The sequence below is a fragment of the Arachis hypogaea genome, chromosome 16, assembly GCF_003086295.3.
Source record: "Arachis hypogaea cultivar Tifrunner chromosome 16, arahy.Tifrunner.gnm2.J5K5, whole genome shotgun sequence".
Lineage (NCBI taxonomy): Eukaryota > Viridiplantae > Streptophyta > Magnoliopsida > Fabales > Fabaceae > Arachis > Arachis hypogaea.
This window is the reverse complement of record NC_092051.1, coordinates 52,022,998-52,047,386: the sequence shown is the minus strand read 5'-3', so window position 1 is coordinate 52,047,386 and position 24,389 is coordinate 52,022,998. Positions and strand designations below refer to the sequence as shown.

The following is a 24,389-nucleotide window of genomic DNA, read 5'->3' as shown; positions in this document are numbered from 1 at the left end:
TAGAATTGAACTAAGAAGCAACTATTAATAAGTAGCAGAGCTCATGATATGGTGCATCCATTAGCATTACCATAATATGAGCATGGAGAAGGAGGAGGAGGAGGAGCCTGTTGCTGCGGCTGTTGTTGTGGTGGATAACGCTGTTGATGATGATAGTAACTGTATTGATAAGGTAGTTGTTGTGGTCTACCATAACCCATTGGAGGAGGAACACATTCATTGTGGTTGTTGTGGTTGATGCACATTATGTTCCTCCTATTTGCTATCATAAACTAGGTTCATGAGCCCAAAAGCATCTGGATCCGGACAAAAGAGAGAACAATCTTGGATTTCTTTATTTGCTATGTGCCATTTGACAAAGCGAGCTTGTATCGACTACTTGAACAGAAAAAGGATGACCGAAAAAAGTCAGCATTTATCATCTTTCCTGCAAGACTATATCCAAACTTGAACACAAGGACCAACATAAAATATACTAGAAGCAAAGCAGAAAGCCCATCTAAAAGCAGTTTCTCAGAGGAATAAATAAATGGAGTTATTAAAATTTTTCTTTTTTCAACACAAAGACAGTGCTTTATCTGTGATAACTCAAAACTCCAGGAACAAAAAATTATAAGAGGTATCCAGCAGTTATTGCCAAGTGGTGGACTACTAGAAAGAAATAGATAGAAGCTACAGACCCAAATTACTATGGATGGGACCTTGGAAATTTGGCATCTCAAATATTGCTCTATGTTAAAATGTCTATAGTGGACAAATGAAGATGGCACCAATTTACTCAGACCATGCTTACATCAGTACTGCCATAAGGTTTAATGATCATTGGTCGTCATACCAGTACCTAAAGGTTTATCTCAGGATTATGCTTTATCTAATATAACATGTTATTCATTGGAACCTATATAAATTTTGAAATACCATCCTTCTTTTTCAGAACAAAAATAAAGCATACTCAAAGTTGTTAGCTATTATCATTTTTTTAGTAGTTAACATTCTCTCGGTGAAGGTTCTTTACTTGTAGAAAACAACAAATTATATAGGTGTTGACAAAACAAAACAAAATCAATGTGCTAATGAATTGTAAGTTGAACAAGCATCAAAATATAGCCAAAAGTGCCTCTTCCAAGAACAATGTGCCTAACAAAAAGCAATTTAATCTTTATAGTAGCTACAACATATAAATAAAATGCAAAGCATCACATGGGCATTCAATCAAACATATGGTGTGCAATGCAGAAATTCTGCATAATCAAGCATTTTTCAGCGGCATTCAATCCATAACAGCCATAATCCAACACTTGCAACTTAACAAAGATCTAATAAACTAATCCTAACCTATCTTAACCGCTTAAATCCACTAACAACATGCAAATTCTAACTAACTAACTAATTAAAGAAAATAGACTGGAAAGAGAGAACCTGAGGTGATGACTAGGGTTCTTGAAGCAGAGAAAGGGAAAAAGAATGCAGTCGTACTATGTTATTGCCACTGCTGGAGGTGCGGTGACAATGATGCCAAAGAGGAGGAGCTGGGCCGAGCTCCGAGTTGGAAAGGGAGAAGACGAACGTCGGTGAAAGAGGGTGAAAAAGAGAGAGGGAAAAAAAGAAGAACGAGGTTGCGGTGGGAGAAGGAGATCAAGAAGTTACCCTGCGACCAGAAGGCGGTTCTGAAAAAAGGTTGGGTTTTTGGCAAGGTAACCTAGCTAGATGTGATATAAGGGAAAAGACACTCTAAAACTGAAATTCCCTGAAACTAAAAGGCAATTTTGAATAAAATTTTAATTTTTGACGCAAAGTAAATGAGCAGCTTTGAAATAATTACATATAACAAATTTTAAAAGTAAAATTTTATCTAAAAGATAGATATTTAAAAAATTATACTTAATATTAATTTTATAATATTTAAATTAAATTGTGTTTTTAAATTTTCGTTATATAATAATCTTAAAAGATAAATATTTAATAAAATTAACATTTAAAATTAAATATTCTTTTTATATTAATAGATAAGATGAATAAAATAAAATAACTGTCTCGAATTATATAAAAAAGAGTCATAGACCTCTAAATTACGTTCAACATTTATTTTTTTTTAATGTTTAATATACCTTAATCTTATGAAAAAGAATATGATTTTTTTATTTTATGTGATTTTTTTATTATTTTTACCATAAATAAGATTAAATCTAACAAAAAAAATGAAAGGATAAATTGGAAACAACAAACGTTAGTCAAAATAACAAAAAATATGAGTCATATCTAGTGTATATGTATTCTATCGAATTTTGTTTGGTTTTACTTTTATTTTATTTTATTCTATACTTTTGTGTGGATTAAAAAATAACGTTCCTAATATATGAATAATGTTAAAACATATTAAACTAATTTTGTAAAGGAAAAAATTTAGTTGCTATGAAAGACAGGTGTATAAATAAACACTAACTACTTACTTATTAATCTAATTTTCAAAAAAATGTATAATAATAAATGAGATATTAATTATTATGATGATTATTTCATATTTTGATCAAGAAGTTTTGGAATCGAGCTTAGAAACAAAAAATTGTACATTTTCATAAGTTATATAATTAAGGTTATTTTAGGAAAAAAATTTATTTTGGAATAGTAAAAATATTTGGGATAAATTATAGACTAATTTAATATATAGATAATAGTTTTGTACTAAATGTTAAAATTTTTCAATAAACATTTGAAATTCGTTTGAAAACTGATGCACTTTCAAACCAAATTTACAAATAATGTTATTTTCATCCCAAATTTGTGGGAAAAAGTTTTAGCTACTTCGAAAGGTTAGCTATGGTAAAAGCATTTAAGATTAATTATAGACAAATTTGGGATACAATTAACATTTTTCAAAATACGTTCCAAATCTGTCTGAAGTTATTGCGCATATTCAGATAGAATACGAATGAATTATAGTTTTTCTTCAAAATGTGTTGCTAATCTATATGAAAATTTTGGCGCCAACCAAGAAAAATTTGGAACAAAATTTAGACAAATTTAGGACAGAACATATTATTTTAATGCCTCCACTAAAAGTTGTTCGACATTTGTCTTAAATTTTTCCGAAATTAAAAAGTCATTCAGACGGAATGAATTTCGCTTGAAAATTTCGTTCGAAAAAATTCTATTTCTAGTAGTGATATGCATATACTGTAGCAGTTAAAATTTGTTTTAATGGCAATTTATATAGGTTTCCTCTTAAATTTGGCAAAAATTATTGTAGCTCTTTTATATTTATTTAAGTGACATTAACTTCTCTTTGCCAAAGATAATGGTATTTTGAGAGATTTTATTTTTTTAATTTATATAATAATTAAAGAAGTGTAAATAAGTACTTTTGAAACTGGACCATCTTCATAAATATTTTTCCGATGTATCTTCAGTTTGGTATAAAAAGTTATTGGCTCTCTCTCAAAGTGTTTTTGACTTAAAGTCAATGTATAATCGTAGACTCCAATAATTTTATTATGCAAAGATTTGTAAAGTTGCTAACTTTTTTATGGAGATATTTTCAGTAAAAATTTTATAACTAACTTTCATAAAATAATTGCATAATGTTTATATTAATAGAAAAAAATATTAATTAATAATACAATAATTTGATTTTATAATTTAAAAATAAATAATTTGTAAGATTATAGTATAATTTGTATAATTTAAAAAAGTATAATAGTAATAAATAAGAATATTATCTTTCTCCTAATAATATAATCATATAAGATGTTACCATTAATTAATTTAAAATTTATCATCTTTTCGTAAGTATAATATTATTTAAAATTAAAAAAAATTATTGATTAATGCTATTATATAAATAATATCAAGATAAAATATTATCCAACACATTAGGAAACAAAATATTAACATAACGTAATATAACTATCTAAAACAAACCAATTATGATATTTAAACACCTTAAATTAATTTTAAAATATTGTTCTATTCTCAAAATTTAAAAAAAAAAATTTAATTTATTATATTAATTTTCGTAATTAGAATATATTCATTTAACCATAATGCTTCTAAAATTAGAGAATAAATTATTAATTAATGATATAATAATCTGATTCTTTAGTTTAAGAACAAATAATTAAGTATAATTGTAGTATAACTAGTATAATTTATGTGTAGTATAACTAGTATTATATTAGAACATTTCTTTGGAGATTAAACTAATCAAATCCTAATATTAGAATACAGTTCTTTAAATAAGGGTAAAGTATATTTTTTCCCAAAAGTTTGATAAAAGTTTCAAAAAAACTCCTAAGTTTTCTTTTGTTTCAATTTTGTCCCAAAAGTTTTCGATTTACATCAAGTATACCCTAGACGGCTAATCTTTCAAAAAATTTAAGACCAATTCAACAACAATTTCATAAGAACAACCCTCAACACAAACAAATAAAGCATAATTTTTATGCATTATTGTTAGATTGGTCTTTGAAAATTTAGCCGTCGAGAGTATATTTGATGCAAATCGAAAATTTTTGAGATAAAATTGAAATAAAATAAAATTTAGGGGTATTTTTGAAACTTTTACCAAACTTCAAGGATAAAAAATATACTTTACCCTTTAAATAATATCTATGGTATTGAATTCTAGACCTTAGATATTTATACATTAAAATTATTTTTGTAACTACAACTAAGAAAAATAGTCTGATCAGACTGAATGTACAAAAATTACGCAAATTCAGACCATCTTTTTAAGTACGATAGAAAATTAATAATTATAATATGTTTATAGAAAATAAATAACTGAAAAAATAAGATAAGGATATATTTGTGTGCCTACGCAAAATGGTTACTAGTTATAAAAAATTAAAGATAAGAAATTCGAGATATTATAAATAGTTATAATATTATATTATTTTATAAAATATTAATAGTATATTATAAAATACTTTTATTTAAGTAAAGTTTTTTGGAAATACTTTTTGAATTTATGAAAGAAAAAAAAATTTGTTGCATCAACTATTACTTCAAATAGTAGAAGAAAATTAATTTCTTCAATTTATTATTTTTTTGTTTAATGTTATTATTTAAGCTATTTATGATACAATACTATAATGTTAAAAGAATTTAGATAATATTTTTAATTAGGAATAAGTCTAAATTATCATACTAGCAATTTAATACAACTTTAATTCAGTATTAATATAGTGACAACTTGAATTTGATTTGTTTATAGATTTGTACATGAAGTTACGACAAAGCATTACCCAATTTAAACTTGGATCGTTAATAATTTAATAATTTAAGATTGTAATGTTTGGGACGGATTTAAAAATATTTTGAATTTAAATTTTAAATAAAAACATACTTTATTTTGGATTTAAATTTTGAATCCTATATGTATGTTGAGGTGGTAACGCCTCTTTCAATGCATGCTTAGCTTGCTTATTATTACTATATCAATTCTCAATTTATCAATATATTACTTACATTGACCTAATAATGTGAAAAAGCATATATAGTGTAAGGTAAGGGTTTAGGGATAAGCATATCTGTCTCGCATTTCCCTTCTTGTAAAGTTCCTACTTAAATACACATGTAATTATAATAATAATTATTAGTCTCATAATGTAATTATAACTATGTGTTTTAGTAGAAATTAAATATGTAATTAAGAATTTATTTTTTAGTTATTAACTTTGTACAATTGAATTTAACTATAAAATTATATGATGACAGAATTGATATATTGTAATAGAATTGAAATCTTTTTATACTTTTCTAAAAGTAATTAATTAAAAATATTTTGAATTTAAATTTTGAATAAAAAAATACTTTATTTTGGATTTAAATTTTGAATTTAACCCCTAAATATACTCATTAGTATTTAATTCTAGAAGATAATAGATTATCTTTTTTTTTAAAATATGAATATCAAATAAAAAAATAAAATATCTTAATTATTTGTTACGATATCTTTACAACAAAATTGGATTTAATTTGAATATTAGTTGAAAAATTATAATATCTTTTTGATTTATTAGGATATCTTTATAAAAAAATAGATTTTTTTGTTATCTTTATTAGTTATCTCTATAAATAACAGTGTTTATCACGAAATTTTAAACCTAACACTCTTTTTTCGATCACTGCAGATCAGAGGAACGAAGAATATGAGTAAGGTAATCACGCTTGTTTTTGTTAAATGATCGGATTATTAGTCTTTTGTAAATTCTGTTTAGTAGTTTTTTTTAGTATAATAAAAATATTAAAATTTATTTGGCTTGAACAATACACAGTAGTTGCCTCTGTAACTTCTAAGAAAGAATCAAACATGGACTTCTCTGCCTTGGATGAGAAGGTAATCTATTTTTTGGGCTACAATACCCAAATATGCATTAACTTTCTTGGCTTACTCTATTTAACATGTATTTAATTATCTTTTATGATGTTTATAGTTGCTGTGTTGTTACTTTATTATACAAGTAACGCGTCTTATTTTATGGCATCTTGTAGCTTGGAAAGGGTGTCGACGATGATTTGCGAAGCTGTTGTGTAAGGGATAACAACAGTTCTCCCAGAGATTGTGAAAACGGTTGGTTCCTGATGTGAGAATTATTGCCGATTTAGAATCAATCAAAATAAGAATCACTTCGTTAATAGCATAGTCCTAACCAACAATGAACTCTCACAATCAAAATTTAAATCAAAGAATTATCACAATTCAAATCAAATAACCAAGAGTATTTAAACTCTCGAGTCGTTCTCCCTGAGAATTGCAATAAAGTGTCATATTATTGGCTATGAGACAAGGAAGGGGTTTGTGATAGCAAGTGACAAGAAAATTAGAAGGCAAGAAAGTAAAGAAGCATGCAAGGAATTAAAGCTCAAAGCAAGTAAATCAAAAATGTAATTCAAGTGGCAAAAAGGAGGAACTCTTAGCAAGGATTGGGAGTTAAGGATTCCTATCATAATCATAGACCACAAACATGATAATTGCTAAGAATTAATTCTAATTAGTCTATTCTAACATCGAAAATAAGTCAAAATGGCATAATTGATCTCAATCCACAAGTCCTAATCAACTCACTAATTAACTTAGTGAAAGGCTAGCGTTAGTGGAGACCAAACCAACTAACAATTCTAATCACAATATCGAATGGACATCTATGACTCAAGGTCACCTAATTATCCAATTCCAAGCCAAGAGTATGAAAAACTATGCAAAAACTATAAGAGATATTTTATCAAACACATAACATGCATAAAAGGGAAAAGCATATTAAATTACAACAATAATAAAATCTATAACTATCAATTGCAATAAAATCATAATTACAACTCAAATAAGCATAAAAGAAACATAAAACATCAAAATTGCATTAAACAAAATTAAAAGTAACAAGAGTATCCATCAACATAAAGATGACAAAATTGAGAAATTAAGAAGAAGAAGTAAGAGAACTAAGACAATAAAGCATGAAAACATAAATGAAACTACACTAAAACAGGAATTAAAAGCTCAAATTAAAAGGAAATTAACTAAGAAAATCCTAATTCTAGAGAGAAGGGGGAGCTTCTCTCTCTAGAAAACTAACAAAAACATGTAAAATCCTAAACCTAAGTGCTCCTCCTTCATCCCTCTTCAATTTGGCTTGAAATAGCTTCAGAAATGACTTGAATTGGATTTTGGGAGCCCAGAAATCACCCCCAGCGATTTGCAATTAATGAGCTTACGTGCCAGGATCTGTGCGGACGCACAGATGTGTGCGTCCGCACACTTGCTATTTTTTGACTTGTGCGTACGCACAAATTGTGTGCGTTCGCACACTTAGACTTATGTCCACTATAGCAAATTATATATCAATTTGAAGCCCCGGATATTAGCTTTCCAATGCCGCTGGAACCGCCTCATTTGGATCTCTGTAGCTCAAAGTTATGATCAATTTAGTACCGAGAGGTCAGGACTGGCAGCTTTACAAATCCTTCATTTCTTGAATTCTCCCATTTTGCATGCTTTTCTTCCACTTCTTCAATCCATACTTGCCTTGTAAATATGAAATTACTCAAAAAACACATCAAGGTATCAAATGGAATTAAAGTGAATAAAATTTAGTAATTATAAAGCTTAAAAAGCATATTTTTACTTTTAAGTACAATTTAGGGAGAAATGATGAAACTATGCTATTTCAATGGATAAATGCAAGAAAAGTTGATGAAATCCACCCAAATAGAGCAAATAAATACCATAAAATGTGGATCTATCACATCCCCACACTTAAACAATAGCATGTTCTCATGCTATACCAAAGGAAGAGGAGAAGGGGAATTAACAATTATTCAATGTAACTAACTATATGCAATCTACCTATATGTATGTAACTATACTATCTAACTATATATATGTATTTAATTAGTCTAATTAAATCAATTTCCAAGAAAGCATCTATACACAATCAAGGGCTAAAGCAATTATAACCAAATCCTATTCACAATTGAATTGAGTCATATAAAAGAATTTAACAAAGCATGCAAGATAAGCAATAATCATAGGTGGAAATATGGAATTGAGTGATTGAACCCTCACCGGATATGTGTATGCACTATAATCACTCAAGTGTTTAGGGTCAATTCACTCAATTATCCTCTAATCATGCTTTCTAAAGTTTGTTCTTCATCTAACCAATCAACACAAATTTAATGTACATATGAAAAAATCATGAGGTCTTTTCAAGGTTGTAATGGGACTAAGGTTAAAGGTAAGGATATATATATATATGTGGCTTAGTGAGCTTGCATTTGAATCTTTGATCAGCCTAAATTATCACCTAACACACACACAACTTATAAACTTCTAATATCAAGCTTAGCTACCCATAATCTAACTTTTACATATATACACACTCATGCATCAAATTCAATCACATATGCATTGATTTTTTTATTAGATTTCACATTGGGGTAATTTTGTCCCCTTTTCATTATTTCTTTTTTTTTCTTTTTTTTCTTAACATAATATAATACCAACTCATCAATGCATATGGTTTCTATAATATTACATGAGTATGTACCCAAATTTCTAATATTTTCCAACAAGAATTAAAACACACATTTTCATCAACCAAAGTTCCCACATTTTCTCCACACTTAAACATTATACACTCTCACTAACTTAAGCCACTCAAAGATTCAAATAAAGGACGTTTCATTGTTTTTCGCTTAAGGTTAATGATGTGCTCAATCAAGAACAAAATGGGATTAAAAAGGCTCAAAGTGGTAAGCAAAGGTAAATGAAATGGTAGACTTTTTGGGTTTAGTGAGTTATAAAAGAATAATGGCCTCAATCACATAATTGCATAAATATACATTAAACAATGGATATATAGAATTAAACAACCCAAAGACTGCAATTATAGAGAAGAGCAACACACAAGAATAAAGTAAGTGGTTGAATAATGCAACCACATAATAAGGCTCAAAATCTCACAAGTTATGTGTTCTTTAACTCAAAAATCATATTCCACAATGTATGAATCATGCAAGTTTCAAAAAAAAATTTCAATTCAATTTAATTTGAAGCCCCGGACATTAGCTTTCCAATGCCACTGGAACCGCCTCATTTGGATCTTTGTAGCTCAAGTTATGATCAATTTAGTACCGAGAGGTCAGGACTGACAGCTTTACAAATCCTTCATTTCTTGAATTCTCCCATTTTGCATGCTTTCCTTCCACTTCTTCAATCCATACTTTCCTTGTAAACCTGAAATTACTCAACAAACACATCAAGGCATCAAATGGAATTAAAGTGAATAAAATTTAGCAATTATAAAGCTTAAAAAGCATATTTTTACTTTCAAGTATAATTTAGGGAGAAACGATGAAACTATGCTATTTTAATGGATAAATACAAGAAAAGTTGATGAAATTCACCCAAATAGAGCAAATAAATACCATAAGATGTGGATTCATCAGTTCCTCACCAAAAAGCGGGAGTGACAGTGTAAAGCTTTCGAATACTGCTCCAGTTTTTACACCGTCGTCGGACACTTTGAAACGCGTAAAGCTTTTGAATACTGCTCCAGTTGTTACTCCGCTGTCGGACCCTTTGAAAGAAATACTTGATACTAATCCCTCAATGTGTTTGGATGACGAACCAGTCACGAAGAAGAGTACTTGGAGGTGCAAGAGAAAAAAGCGTGGATTACCGGTCTCCGTAGTTAAGGTTTTATGTTTTTATTTTTAAATAACAACTATTAAATACCACATAGATAGCATTTGATCAAAATAGTACACAATAGATGATGTTATAGTTCACAAAATACAATATTATTCAACCATTAGATTTGCCACTGTTTTCATTTAGGGGTGAAGAACTTTTTAGTATTGTCACATATTATAATATTAATGTTAAGTCATAAAATACAATCACTTCCTGAACTTCTCTCTTTTTCACTATATATGAGGTCTGAGCTTCACTATTAAGGGCTTTAGGCTTGTGAGTACCAGTTTCTTTTTATGGTCATCATATTGTGCCTGTTAGCGACATTGAAAGGTTGATTAGAATCCTGATTAATACTAGGGAGCTAAATTTATATAGTGATATGAGAATTTCATTTGTTGATGTCGTGGAAAGCTGATCAGTTGAGAGGACATTATTGACAAATAAGTAACAGTGTCTAAAATAATTATCATATTTTTTGGAGTTGCAGAAAGAATTACAATTTGCAGAGAAGCTTTCTCCAGGGCGTCCATGGCTTTACTACAACAACTACAATCCAAATATGGATAGGGATGACATGCCATGTGTGAGTACGTAACTTTTCGGATAACGTTAGTAGATGAAAATTTTTTTATTTTTAATATGAAAAAAATATCTAGCTGATTTTGTGTGTATACTTTGAGTAAATAATTAACGTTATAACATTGTGCTTTTCCATCCTCGGTAATTAAGTTAGTAAAAGTAATCATATTTTATGAAAATGCAACTTTAGTATTTATATTATCGATGTAAGTGTGGCTTTAGTTAGTAACTTATAAATATTTTTACTGCGGTTTAAAACACTTGCCATGTTTTTGTTAGATCTGAAAACGCTAAAATCCAACTTATAAAATATTTTTATTATTTTTATAATTGCAATTTTTCACACTTTGTGTTGATCAAAATGAATGAGTACTGAACTTATTTTTTGTTGCCATTATTTTTATAGTGTTTGGACCTTTTATTTCGGTCAACTAAAGAGATGAAATTTTTTGATAAAGAATTGGTCATTGCTGCTTACATCTTTGGAAACAATTTGGATCCAGAGCAAGTAAAATTAACTTATTTCTCATTTTATTACTAATTTGTCATATAATTTTTTTATAACCTTTTCTACCACTATAGCATAATATTCTGATTTTATGATTTCATAGAAGTTCTTATTCCAGACGATCATTGTAGTGGCACACACAAGACTCTTCTGACTATAATGCCCAGCAAGCTAATAATTGGTGATGTAAGAATTAGTTTTGCATTATTTATTTATTATCCTTGTAAAATTATCAAATTTGGATTGGTGCCGAATAACCATGATTGTCTGTATTCCATAGGTCCTTACCTTAGTTTGTTTGATGCTCACCAAATGGCATTTTGGGCCAAAAGAAAACAAATATGGCAACCAATGGTTTCTGCCACCGACATTTTCTGTAAGTTTATTTGCAGTTCGAAATTTTGTCTTCAAAATTAATATATCTTCCCAGATAGACTAGAAACATAATAAGATTCCTCACTTAGTTCAATATGCATTGTAGCAAATTGTTTTAAGCCCAAAACAGAACTGTGTCGGCACAATGAAATACATCAAGAATAACTTAATGGGAGATCTTGCCAGTTTACACCAGGTTCATTAATTTTATTGAACTTTCAATTGATTCGTATAATTTTATTTCAAGGCTGTTTTTAGTTAAGGTTATTTTCCGACTGTTGTTGTAGATTTTTGTTCCAGTTTATCTCAATGACCATTGGTTTCTCATAGTGGTTGATTTACTTCACGAGCTCGTGAGATATCTGGACTCTTTCAAAAAGGGCACATTGATGACAGAGCATAAGAATGTCATTAACAATATGGTAAATTACCTTGAGAATTTATTATCCGACAAGAACTTCGGTCAAACACCTTCCTTTAGAAACATTCAATTTTCTAAGTATAAATTCGATGAGCCAGCTATCCCGCAACAATCTGCCAAATCGTAAGTTTAAATATACCATTTTTTAAAGTATGTATTCAATTTAGTGGCTGTTTGTTAATTTGTTATATTGCTTTGTTAATATTGCATTAAATTGTGGCAAAGGAATGACTGTGGTATTTGGGTCGCTCAATGGATGCAATATTTTTCTTACCCATTATGTGATATCATTGTTACTATCTGTTAGGTTGTCAATGATTACACAAAGATGCGCCTGGCTATGGATTTGGTGAATGACTCTAATAACTCAAAGCGGGATATCATAGTGGAGCTTGCTGTCACTGACTGGAATAAAAAGATGCAGCAGTTTGTCATGCAGACTTAGGATTTTATTACCTTTTTTATTAGTAGTTATGGATTGAATTAGACTATTTTACTTTTCTTTAAAATACAAGCTATCTTTATATCTTGCACTTATTTCTTTTAGACTATTTAAATATATATGGATCTTTTTATTATTTATAATGATTTATATCTTGCACTTAGAATTTTTTTTATTATCTTCTTAAAAAATTTAGGGCATGAGATGATATTTATAGACAATAATTAAGGATTTATGGAACAGTTCACTTTAGTATGTTAGTGACATTTACCTGAACACAGACCAACCCAAGGTGTATACATCTCATTATTGGCGGATTCACTGATAAAAGTAGAATAATATATGTCAAAGTAATGTGATATAATTTAGCTAATATAAGGCGATATTTTAGTTAAAAATATTAAAATACACACACAAAAAATTAACTACTAAATTATCTATTATTTATTTGTATATAAATATACAATATTTAATTTATGTTTAATATATATTTTATATTTTAATATATATTATTTTATATAAATAATTATTTTGATTTATATCTGAATTAAGCAGATATTAATCAAAACTTTGCCCTTTGTGAGTGATTGTTGAATTTTATCAACGGTTTGCTTTTAATTGTATGTTCTGCTCAATATAAGAGTCATAAAAGCTAGCCATATAGTAGCCAATCACCCCTGTTTCCTATGATGTACAAATTGCTGTTCCCATTAGCAGGCTAGGGGTGTTTTAATAATCATCAAATAAACACGGTCTAATAACAAATCTTTGGCAGAGCTTTAATTTATTAGCGTTATATATTTATTTACATTTGAAATCCTATTAATAATAAGGTTCATATTTGCATGTTGAGAAGCAAACGATTGTTTCGTTGAACATTGGTTAATGACAAAGCAGTAGCTACAATATGGTTTGAACTCAACCCTGCTGCTTGAATTTGATCCTTCTGAGATCCATGCTCAATGTATCTATCAGGCAGAGTCATGGCTCGCCACTGCACCAACACAAACATGTAGGTTAGTACTGAATATATAGATAATTAAGTATAGGTGTGGTGCTGAATATACATGGTGTGGTGCTGCAACTATAAAATGTGAAACTGGATTATAGTACAGTGATTCTGCTGATCAAAACATCCTTGTGTAGGTCTCAAGAAATATAAAAAGTAACCATGCTCCCATTTCGATCAAAATGAACTTTATAATAAAGCGGCCAATCACGATCATGACGAGGGAGAAGGCCACCAACCAATTAAAAAGCCTTTGGTTATAATCCTTTATAAATTGAGACTTAGATTTCCCCAACATCTGCAAAAATTGAAAAAGAAATTGTGAAGATTATGCCCCCATTATATGGTAGAATACAGGTTGACAGAAAAATGCAATTATGATAACAGACCTTCGTTATGCGCTGCTCGTAGTTTGTTTTCGACGGTCTGACACACTCGTTCTCAAAACTATGAGTGCAATTCTGCAATCCCGCATTAAACTTTGCCTTGGAAGGTAGTCTGAGAACCTGAAGCCGATCCATCATGTCCTCGCAATTGGTGTACAGTGCCTCACATAGCTTTGAAGATTGGTATTCATTTTTTAAAATGACATTCCTATATACCAGTAGAATTGTCCTTCATAAGTATTAATTGTTCAGAGTAAATATGTGCTTGAAATTATCAGATTAAAATCCAAGATGAAACTAGATAAAAAGAGCAAATAACCATTTATCAACAAATCAAGGGCATCTCCTTCGTTTTTTCAAAACAGTCACTGCGGTAAAAAGAAACCTACCAGCTTGGCAAAACTTTTTCATAAGATAACAAAAGAAGTTGCAAAAGTTTTGATGCTTTAAGTTTGAAGCTCTATAGACATAAATCCAGCATAATAGATGCTTTTCATTCTTCCTGAGTCAACAATAACAAAATTCTTGCTACTTATTGACTTTTGAACCAGAATGCCTCAAAACAAAAATCTTAAAAGAGGAATAGTTCTATTATCTTTGGCTACGATTTTTACCTGCTAGTTAAGTCACACTATTTTTATTCAAAGCACATGACATTTTAGAGAGAATTTCACCCTCAAACAAGACGATAAATTTCCAAATTTTGCTCTTTAATGTCTTCTTTCATTCGTTTCCTTTTACATGAGGATCTCTTGTCCTCCATTCTCTTTTCTTGTTCAGAAAATTAATCTTTTATCTAAAAATAATTCTAATAAGCCAATTTCATTTTTCAAATATACTATAAATATTCAAGAAATACCTTCTCTATTTCTTCATCCAGTTGTATAACTGATTTCTTAGCATGGTGACGACTAAAATATTGCTGATCAAAGGATCACATGGCTTCACCTCTGGAGTTATCATGGGACTGTTGTAGAGATCCCTCTGGAAGAAGTAGTTGCAATACTCTCTTTTTCTCAGGAAGAGAACACAGGTTCCATATCGTCTTTTTCTTTAGCACACAGATTGATACTTGTCGAGACATCAACCATGGAAGGTATATTACAGTTATAATAATTTTTCCATGCATTTCGTAAATCAAACAAAATTTTAGCATGCATTTTAGCATGAATAAGAAACAACAAGAGACCCTTTTGAATTTTAGCATGAATAAGAATCAATAAGATTTTAACTATATAAATCAAAACTATTGAATCCTTCTGCACATTTCAGCAGAGTGTAATGATGACAAGTTATGATAAATATCTAAAAATTTAATTATTAAAAATTTATATCAACCTCAAAGAACTACTATTTGAAATCCAAGAATTTAACTAACATCTTAAACCATACTCTCATGAGTATATACAAGTACATGCTACTGCATCCCATTGAACTTTGAATAATGTACTTGTTGTACAACCTGTTCTTCACATCACAAACAAATTTGAGAGAAATAAAAAGGACTTCAGCGAATCATAATGTGATTTCAAATAGTTTAAAACTTACCAAAATACTAAGTTTCAATAATGCAATTATTCATCCCTTATTATTTATACCTGTAGTAGCCACTGATGACTTCCATACGGTGGGATGGGAGTCTCATGGCCATTAATCAATCCTAAATCACCTAGCCCAAACTCTTGTTGTACAAGTGCATTTACTTCTGTATTTGGCACTGCTAATGTCTCTTGAGAAGCCATAGGATCCTTGGGAAGCTCCTATGAAAAAATAATACATGGAGTCAAAAATTCTATCAAGAATAACTACAACATAGAGGTTACCAGTTTATTTTAATTCAAGTAACAACTAATGCAATATTGCATCTTACTGACCTCCTCAGTACCAAAGCTAGCTTACTCGCCACTACCAGTCTTATCCCTCAAATCGTCACCGTCATTGCTCACAGGACATTTATTCTTTACATGACCAGCACTGTTGCATTTAGTGCACCTCCGTTTACCCCTCTCCTTTTTCCCCTTGGGTGCTCCTTTTGTCTTGACCACCGAAGGGTCACCAACGAAGTTTGGCGTGGGAGAATCTCTTGTTTGTCTTTTCAAGCCAGATTTTTGTTCTAGTGTTTGGGTCCAACGACAGACTTCATTCATAGTGTCATGGAAAGAAGGACCATCTTGAGCTCCTAAGAATACCATCCACGTAGCTGCTACTGACAATGCGCTATAGCGCATTAAAAATTTTCTTTCTTTGTCTTGCATAGTGCCTCCAGCAGAACTTTCATCCAGATACTTCTTGGCATCCTTTGACCATCTTTTCAAAAGAAGACTATCTGGCAACTTTTGTAAACCTACCATTTTCATTGCACAAAACATGTGGCTGCAAGGAATGCCTTCACTACCCCACCGACTACATTCACACTCAATATGCTCAGTATTGTGATCATAAAGTACGTTATAAATTTGTTGCCTCCTGTCACACTCCTTAACTTTTAATACAACAATGGTGGATATGTTTTCCTCATTTATTACATCTAATGCGACCACTCCTTGAATCTCCTTTTTTACTTCTCCAAGAATCTCCCTTGTGTAAAAGTTGGCAGCAGAAAGCTCCAATGCTTCTAGCCCAGTAATTAGAATGGGCTCCCTATACAGCGTCTTAAATTGAGAAACTAATACATTGTTCCTATAGTCCCTAAGAGCATGTTCAAAATCTTGGACCAACTCTAGAAGACTTTGGCGAATGCAAATAAACCTCTTGATGAAGTTGTTTATCGCCTCACACCTTGATATTGTTCTAAATCCAGCACAGAATTTATCCCTCAAGTAATCGCTTGCCCAACTTTTCCTCTTCTCATATTCATTTAGAATTCATTCATTTTCCTCCAACCCATATTTTTTTTATCATATTCTCCCAATATTCTTCAAATTCATTCGGATTCCATGGAGCATACAAACATCTTCTGAAGTCGTTGGAAAAATTTTTGTTTTTTATATTTGCCGTTACATTCTTCTGAATGTGCCAACCACAAAATCGGTGAGTTGCATATGGAAAGATTTCTCAAATTGTTGCCTTCTGATGAGCGGATAATTTATACGCTTTTTGGCATTGTTTTTAGTATGTTTTTAGTAGAATCTGGTTACTTTTAGGGATGTTTTTAATAGATTTTGTGTTAAATTCACATTTCTGGACTTTACTATGAGTTTGTGTGTTTTTCTGTGATTTCAGGTATTTTCTGGCTGAAATTGAGGGACTTGAGCAGAAATCAGATTCAGAGGTTGAAAAAGGACTGCTGATGCTGTTGGATTCTGACCTCCCTTCACTCAAAGTGGATTTTCTGGAGCTACAGAACTCGAAATGGCGCGCTTCCAATTGCGTTGGAAAGTAGACATCCAGGGCTTTCCAGAAATATATAATAGTCCATACTTTGGCCAAGAATTGACGACGTAAACTGGCGTTCAACGCCAGCCTTCTGCCCAAATCTGGCGTCCAGCGCCAGAAAAGGATCCAAAACCAGAGTTGAACGCCCAAACTGGCACAGAAACTGGCGTTCAACTCCACAAATGGCCTTTGCACGTGTAACACTCAAGCCCAAGCCCAAGCACACACCAAGTGGGCCCCGGAAGTGGATTTGTACATCAATTACTTACTCATGTAAACCCTAGTAGCTAGTTTATTATAAATAGGACCTCTTACTATTGTATTAGGCATCTTTGAACGCATTGTTCTTAGACCATGGGGGCTGGCCATCTCGGCCATGCCTGGACCTTTCACTTATATATTTTCAACGGTAGAGTTTCTACACTCCATAGATTAAGGTGTGGAGCTCTGCTGTTCCTCAAAGATTAATGCAAAGTACTACTGTTTTCTATTCAATTCTTCTTATTTCGCTTCTAAGATATCCATTCGCACCCAAGAACGTGATGAAGGTGATGATTATGTGTGACGCTCATCATCCTTCTCCCTTATGAACGCGTGCCTGACAAACACTTCTGTTCTACATGAAATAAGCTAGAATGAATATCTCTTAGATCTCCTAACCAGAATCTTCGTGGCGTAAGCTAGAATGATGGCGGCATTCAAGAGAATCCGGAAAGTCTAAACCTTGTCTGTGGTATTCCAAGTAGGATTCAATGATTGAATGACTGTGACGAGCTTCAAACTCGCGATTGTTGGGCGTTAGTGACAGACGCAAAAGGAGGGTGACTCCTATTCCAGCATGATCGAGAATCGACAGATGAATAGCCGTGCCGTGACAGGGTGCGTGAGCATATTATTCACTGAGAGGAGGGGATGTAGCCACTGACAACGGTGATGCCCTTGCATACAGCCAGCCATGGAAAGGAGTAAGACAGATTGGATGAAGATAGCAGGAAAGCAGAGGTTCAGAGGAACAAAAAGCATCTCCATTCGCTTATCTGAAATTCCTACCAATGAATTACATAAGTATCTCTATCCATATTTTATTATATAATATTCGAAAACTCCATGATTATTTTATATCCGCCTGACTGAGATTTGCAAGGTGACCATAGCTTGCTTCATACCAACAATCTCCGTGGGATTCGACCCTTACTCACGTAAGGTATTACTTGGACGACCCAGTGCACTTGCTGGTTAGTTGTATCGAAGTTGTGACAATTATGAATTAAGATCAGAGCACCAAGCTTTGGAGCCATTACCAGGATTTGTTCGAGCCTGGAGATCACAATTTCGTGCACCAAGTTTTTGGCGCCGTTGCCGGGGACTTAATTGTTCCTGTTTGGCGCCAAGAATCATCTGAGATCCCAATCCCGGCAACAACACCAAGTTTTTGGCGCCGTTGCCAGGGATTGTTCGTGTTTGGACAACTGACGGTTCATCTTGTTGCTCAGATTAGGTAATTTTCTTTTTGTTTTGTTTTCAAAAATTTTTCAAAAATCTTTCAAAAATTTTTCTCTTGTTTTCGAAAAAAATTTTTTTTTTTAAAATAAAAATGTTTTCAAAAATCTATTTTTCTTCAGAATTTTTAAGAATGAATTCTAGTGTCTCATATAACATGTTTTAGCTTGGCTGGCTATTAAGCCATGTCTAATTCCCAGGATTTTGATTGAGGACTATGAATTCATTGCTTCCTTTTTCCCAAATATTTTCAAAAAAATTAAAAGAAAATACAAAAAAATTAGAAAATCATAAAAATCAAAAATATTTTTCTGTTTCTTGTTTGAGTCATGTGTCATGTTATAAGTTTGGTGTCAATTGCATATGCATCTTGCATTTTTTCGAAAATTCATGCATTCATAGTGTTATTCATGATCTTCAAGTTGTTCTTGGTAAGTCTTCTTGTTTGATCTTGATGATTTTTTGTTTTGTGTCTTTCCATGTTTATCATATGCATTCTTGAATTCTTAGTGTCTAAGCATTAAAGAATTCTAAGTTTGGTGTCTTGCATGTTTTATTTGCATTAAAAATTTTTCAAAATTGTGTCTATGATGTTCATCTTGACATTCATAGTGTTCTTGGTGTTCATCTTGACATTCATAGCATTCTTGCATGCATTCATTGTTTTGATCTAAAAATTTCATGCATTGCATAATTTTCATGTTTTTCATAAAAATTTCAAAAATAAAAAAAAATATCTTTCCCTTTTTCTCTCATCAAATTCGAAAATTTGAGTTGACTTTTTCAAAAATTTTTAAAATCAAGTTGTTTCTTATGAGTCAAATCAAATTTTCAATTTGAAAATCTTATCTTTTTCAAAATCTTTTTCAAAAATCAAATCTTTTTCAAAATTCATGGTTATTTTCGAAAATTCCAAAAATAATTTTCAAAAATCTTTTTCTTATTTTATATCATAATTTTCGAAAATAACATAAACAATTAATGTTTTGATTCAAAAATTTGAAGTTTGTTACTTGCTTGTTAAGAAAGATTCAAACTTTAAGTTCTAGAATCATATCTTGTGATTTCTTATGAATCAAGTCATTAATTGTGATTTTAAAAATCAAATCTTTTTCAAAACTAACTTCAATCATATCTTTTCAAAAATATCTTCTTATCTTATCTTTTTCAAAATTTGATTTCAAAATATCTTTTCTAACTTCCTAACTTCTTATCTTTTCAAAATTTGTTTCAACTAACTAACTAACTTTTTGTTTGTTTCTTAACTTTTTCAAAACCACCTAACTAACTCTCCCTCTCAATTTTCGAAAATATCCTCCCCTTTTTCAAAAATTTCTTTTTAATTAACTAATTATTTTTATTTTTTTTATTTCAAAAAAAAAAATTTCGAAAAATACTAACTAATTTTTCAAAAACCATTTTCAAAAATCACTAACCCCTTTTCAAAAATGATTTTCGAAAATTCCCTCCTTCTCTCTCATCCTATTCTATTTATTCATTCATTAACTAACATCTCTTCCTCACATCATCACCAAATTCGAACCCCCTCTTCTATCTGTGTTCGAATTTCTTCCTCTTTTCTTCTACTCACATAAGGGATCCCTATACTGTGGTATAAAGGATCTCTATTATTATTATTATTATCATTTTTCTGTCCATTCTTCCTTGTATTATGAGCAGGAGCAAGGATAAGAACATTCTTGTGGAAGCAGATCCAGAACCTGAAAGGACTCTGAAGAGAAAATTAAAGAGAAGCTAAAATACAACAATCCAGAGAAAACCTTTCAGAAATTTTCGAACAGGAAGAGGAGATGGCAGCCGAAAATAATAATAATGCAAGGAGGATGCTTGGTGACTTTACTGCACCTAATTCCAATTTACATGGAAGAAGCATCTCCATTCCTGCCATTGGAGCAAACAACTTTGAGCTGAAACCTCAATTAGTTTCTCTGATGCAGCAGAACTGCAAGTTTCATGGACTTCCATCTGAAGATCCTTTTCAGTTCTTAACTGAATTCTTGCAGATATGTGATACTATTAAGACTAATGGAATAGATCCTGAAGTCTACAGGCTCATGCTTTTCCCTTTTGCTGTAAGAGACAGGGCTAGATTATGGTTGGATTCTCAACCTAAAGACAGCCTGAACTCTTGGGATAAGCTGGTCACGGCTTTCTTAGCCAAGTACTTTCCTCCTCAAAAGCTGAGCAAGCTTAGAGCTGATGTTCAAACCTTCAGACAGAAAGAAGGTGAATCTCTCTATGAAGCTTGGGAAAGATACAAACAGTTGACCAAAAAGTGTCCTTCTGACATGCTTTCAGAATGGACCATCCTGGATATATTCTATGATGGTTTATCTGAGCTATCAAAGATGTCACTGGACACTTCTGCAGGTGGATCCATTCACCTAAAGAAAACGCCTGCAGAAGCTCAAGAACTCATTGACATGGTTGCTAATAACCAGTTCATGTACACTTCTGAAAGGAATCCTGTAATCAATGGGACGCCTATGAAGAAGGGATTCTTGAGGTTGATACTCTGAATGCCATAGTGGCTCAGAACAAAATATTGACTCAGCAAGTCAATATGATCTCTCAGATTCTGCATGGAATGCAAGCTGCATCCAACAGTACTCAAGAGGCATCTTCTGAAGAGGAAGCCTATGATCCTGAGAACCCTGGAATAGCAAAGGTAAATTATTTAGGTGAACCTTATGGAAACACCTATAACGCAACATGGAGAAATCATCCAAATTTCTCATGGAAGGATCAGAAGCCTCAACAAGGCTTTAACAATGGTGGAAGAAACAGGTTTAGCAATAGCAAACCTTTTCCATCATCAACTCAGCAACAGACAGAGAACTCTGAACAAAATGCTTCTAATTTAGCAAATCTAGTCTCTGATCTATCTAAGGCCACTGTAAGTTTCATGAATGAAACAAGGTCTTCCATTAGAAATCTGGAAGCACAAGTGGGCCAGCTGAGTAAAAGGATCACTGAAATCCCTCCTAGTACTCTCCCAAGCAATACAGAAGAGAACCCAAAAGGAGAGTGCAAGGCCATTGACATAAGCGCCATGGCCGAACCTGTAAGGAAAGGAGAGGACGTGAATCCCAAGGAGGAAGACCTCCTGGGACGTCCAGTGATCAATAAGGAGCTTCCCTCTGAGGAATCAAGGGACTCTGAGGCTCATCTAGAGACCATAGAGATCCCATTGAACCTCCTTATGCCCTTCATGAGCTCTGATGAGTATTCCTCTTCTGAAGAGAATGAGGATGTTACTGAAGAGCAAACTGCCAAGTTTCTTGGTGCAATCATGAAGCTGAATGCCAAATTATTTGGCATTGATGCTTGGGAAGTTGAACCTCCCTTGTTCATCAATGAACTAAGTGATCTGGATCAACTGACATTGCCTCAGAAGAGACAGGATCCTGGAAAGTTCATAATACCCTGTACCATAGGCACCATGCTCTTTAAAGCTCTGTGTGACCTTGGTTCAGGAATAAACCTCATGCCCCTCTCTGTAATAGAGAAACTGGGAATCTATGGGGTGCAAGCTGCTAAAATCTCATTAGAGATGGCAGACAGCTCAAGAAAACAGGCTTATGGACAAGTAGAGGACGTGTTAGTAAAGGTTAAAAGCCTTTACATCCCTGCTGATTTCATAGTCCTGGATACTGGAAAGGAAGAGGATGAATCCATCATCCTAGGAAGACCTTTCCTGGCCACAGCAAGAGCTGTGATTGATGTTGACAGAGGTGAAATATTCCTTCAATGGAATGAGAACTCCCTTGTGTTTAAAACTCAAGGATCTCCCTCTGCAACCATGGAGAGGAAGCAGAAAAAGCTTCTCTCCAAGCAGAGTCAACCAGAGCCCCCACAGTCAAACTCTAAGTTTGGTGTTGGGAGGCCACAACCAAACTCTAAGTTTGGTGTTGAACTCCCATATCCAAACTCTAAGTTTGGTGTTGGAGAGTCTCAACAAAGCTCTGCACATCTGTGAGGCTCCATGAGAGCCCACTGTCAAGCTATTGACATTAAAGAAGCGCTTGTTGGGAGGCAACCCAATGTTTATCTAATTCTTATTTTTATTGTTTTTCATGTTTTCTTAGGTTCATGATCATGTGGAGTCACAAAATAAATAGAAAAATTGAAAACGGAATCAAAAATAGCAGAAGAAAAATTACACCCTGGAGGAGCATCTGTCTGGCGTTCAAACGCCAGAACAGAGCATAGTTCTGGCGCTGAACGCCCAGAATAGGAGCATCCTGGCGCTGAACGCCCAGAACAAGCATGGTTCTGGTGTTCAACGCCAAAAATGGCAGCAAAGGGGCGTTGAACGCCCAAAATGGGCACCAACCTGGCACTGAACGCCAGAGTTGTGTGCAAGGGCATTTTGCATGCCTAAATTGGTGCAGGGATGTAAATGCCTTGACACCTCAGGATCTGTGGACACCACAGGATCATCTCAGGATCTGTGGACCCCACAGGATCCCCACTTTACCTCCTCATAATCCTAGTTTTTATTTCCACATCTTCTTCTTCATCTATTCCTTCTTCTTTTGCTCGAGGGCGAGCAACATTCTAAGTTTGGTGTGGTAAAACAATTATGTAAAGGATCTATAGCTCAGTGGTAGAACATTTGACTGCAAATCAAGAGATCCCTGAGATACCTCAGGGGATACATTTTCTTCCACACAATTATTGGAAGCAACTAAGAGTGGAACATCAAGAGCACTCCATCATCCTTCATGAAATCAGAGAAGATCTAAAAGCAATGAAGGAGGAGCAGCAAAGACAAGGAAGAGACATAGAAGAGCTCAAGGACATCACTAAGGTGGACTCATTCCTTGTTCTTACTCTCTCTGTTTTTCGTTTTCTATGTTATGTGCTTATCTATGTTTGTGTCTTCATTACATGATCATTAGTAGTTAGTAACTTTGTCTTAAAGTTATGAATGTCCTATGAATCCATCACCTCTCTTAAATGAAAAATATTTTAATTCAAAAGAACAAGAAGTACATGAGTTTCGAATTTATCCTTGAACTTAGTTTAATTATATTGATGTGGTGACAACGCTTGTTGTTTTCTGAATGTATGCTTGAACAGTGCATATGTCTTTTGAAGTTGCTGTTTAAGAATGTTAAATATGTTGGCTCTTGAAAGAATGATGACTAGGAGACATGTTATTTGATAATATGAAAAATCATAAAAATGATTCTTGAAGCAAGAAAAAGCAGCAAAAAAAAAAAAAAAAACAAAGCTTGCAGAAAAAAAAAAATAGGCGAAAAAAAAAATAGAAAGAAAAAGAAAAAGCAAGCAGAAAAAGCCAATAACCCTTAAAACCAAAAGGCAAGGGCAAATAAAAAGGATCCCAAGGCTTTGAGCATCAGTGGATAGGAGGGCCTAAAGGAATAAAATCCTGGTCTAAGCGGCTAAACCAAGCTGTCCCTAACCATGTGCTTGTGGCGTGTAGGTGTCAAGTGAAAACTTGAGACTGAGCGGTTAAAGTCAAGGTCCAAAGCAAAAGAAGAGTGTGCTTAAGAACCCTGGACACCTCTAATTGGGGACTTTAGCAAAGCTGAGTCACAATCTGAAA

General features: G+C 32.4%; 1 non-coding gene across 1 annotated transcript; it reads right to left on the bottom strand.

The window, feature by feature from the left end:
- Positions 1–21,000: 21,000 nt before the first annotated feature.
- On the bottom strand, positions 21,001–21,108 carry LOC112761890 (small nucleolar RNA R71). Its single transcript, XR_003182261.1, has one exon. It is a non-coding gene; the product is annotated as a small nucleolar RNA R71 (small nucleolar RNA).
- Positions 21,109–24,389: the final 3,281 nt, after the last annotated feature.